We start from the raw sequence: 2,500 nt of genomic DNA, 5'->3' as shown, positions 1-2,500 counted from the left end.
CAGTTCGGCCTAGTTCACTCTTTTCCAGCGTCATCCCCCCAAGTTGCCTTGTTCGCAGTTCGGTCTAGTTCACTCTTTTCCAGCATCATCCCCCCAAGTTGCCTTGTTCGCAGTTTGGCCTAGTTCACTCTTTTCCAGTGTCATCCCCCCAAGTTGCCTTGTTCGCAGTTTGGCCTAGTTCACTCTTTTCCAGTGTCATCCCCCCAAGTTGTCGTTGCCAACAACCCAAGAGTCCATAGTATTCGGAGTTCTAGCGGGGCCTCCCCTTGCTTCCAACAACCCAAGAGTCCATAGTATTCGGAGTTCTAGCGGGGCCTCCCCTTGCTTCCAACAACCCAAGAGTCCGTAGTATTCGGAGTTCTAGCGGGACCTCCCCTTGCTTCCAACAACCCAAGAGTCCATAGTATTCGGAGTTCTAGCGGGGCCTCCCCTTGCTTCCAACAACCCAAGAGTCCGTAGTATTCGGAGTTCTAGCGGGGCCTCCCGTTGCTTCCAACAACCCAAGAGTCCATAGTATTCGGAGTTCTCGCGTGGCCTCCCATTGATTCAAACAACCCAAAAGTCCATCTTCTTCGCAGTTCAACATCGCCTCCCTCGTTTCCAACAGGCCCAAAGGTCGTCTTCTTCGCAGATCCACGAAGAGCTCATCACGATTTGCCACATTCCATTTCCCACGGGTTGTCAACAACACTTTCTCACACTTCCCGCAATCGAGTACGTGCATGACATGCCAAAGCACATCTTATTTGCCTTCCATCGCACTCAAGACGACGGGTTGTGGAAGAACGATATTGTTCACAACAAGTTCAAGGACAACGTCTCAATCAAGGGACACAACCGAATTATGTTGACTGGGTCGCTAAAGTAAACCCGAGTTCATATAATGCACCGCATCCAAAAGAACTAGCCACAACACGTGCATCACTGAGATGTTTCACTAGATGGAACACGTGCGTGACATTAGGATCCTCCAACACCTCTTCGTGATGGAAAGATAGAATTCGAAGCAACCACAGAAGTACCGTCTAGTGGGTAGGCAACACAGGGACTGATCAACCAATATCACCCAAGGCAACGGGTGAAAATGGAAGAGATGCATGCTTGACCGTTCGATACGCAAGGCATGGAGCCAGCCAGCAAGTGCATCTCGATTACAACTCACACACCCTCACGTTCGCAAGACACCACACCACAAGACGGTCCACCCCCCACCTACCATGGGCAAGCAAGCAAATGGAAACATCAAGTGACGCAGGGTCAAGCATCGCTAGGCATGAAAATAACTTTCCACAATATCCGAGGGACTAGCTGCCGAGCTAACCAACGATCAGTGACGACCGTGTGTTGGTATTAATAAAGCTCAACAACTATGAAGAGGCTAGTTGTGCCATGATAAACATGCTAACGCACGCACCACGTGAGGGGGGAGGCCTCATCAAGCTCCCTTTAAAACCTGCCAGTGTGGAGCTGGCCGGCTCAAGGAGCACTCCCCCCCTATAAGAGGTTAATATGCAAAAGGCAAAATTGTACAAGTAGATACACTTTTTTTGAGCAGACATAAGTCCATATCTCGGGCTATACTTCGAATTTTGATGCGATTTTTTGCAGTAATTCGTAGAATAATGGTATCTCCTTGCTCACCAAATTTCATAATTTTTCTCGAAGGGGAACTATTTTTTTTATTTTTTTTACTTACCGGGTATGTGTAAAATCGGGAAAAATAGAAAAGCACATGTAGACTTCGAATTTCGACCTCATTTTTTCCAGTCCACCACTAAACAATATCAGGAACCTCCCCACAAAATTTCATTCAGTTTGGCCAAGGTCTTAAATTTGACAAATTTTGGCACCAACCTATCTAGTCGCGGTGCACCGACCAACTTGGCCAAGTGCAAAATGCATCCAATTCAAAACTTTTGTGCACCAACACTTTTACAGTACTCATTTGGGGGCATTTGGAGGCCTTTCCAACCCTCACATCTCAAAAACCACGAATTTCATTTTTTCACAAATCTCCCCACCAAGCCATCTAGCTATGCCGTGGTGCACCGCCAACCTTGGCCATGTGCAAAACCCTCCGAACTCAAAACTTTCGTGCACCAAGAATTTCATGGTATTCATTTGGGGGCATTTGGAGGCCATTCCAACCCTCACATCTCAAAAACCACGAATTTCATTTTTTCACAAAACTCCCCACCAAGCCATTTAGCTATGCCGCGGTGCACCGCCAACCTTGGCCATGTGCAAAACCCTCCGAACTCAAAACTTTCGTGCACCAAGAATTTCATGGTATTCATTTGGGGACATTTGGAGGCCATTCCAACCCTCACATCTCAAAAACCACGAATTTCATTTTTTCACAAAACTCCACACAAGCCATCTAGCTATGCCGCGGTGCACCGACCAACTTGGCCATGTGCAAAACCCTCCGAACTCAAAACTTTCGTGCACCAAGAATTTCATGGTATTCATTTGGGGACATTTGGAGGCCATTCCAACC

This window comes from Vigna unguiculata, unplaced genomic scaffold, assembly GCF_037176805.1.
Source record: "Vigna unguiculata cultivar grain cowpea cultivar isolate G323 ecotype 2 unplaced genomic scaffold, ASM3717680v1 ptg000420l, whole genome shotgun sequence".
Lineage (NCBI taxonomy): Eukaryota > Viridiplantae > Streptophyta > Magnoliopsida > Fabales > Fabaceae > Vigna > Vigna unguiculata.
The sequence above is the reverse complement of the archived record's forward strand: the minus strand, read 5'-3'. Positions refer to the sequence as shown.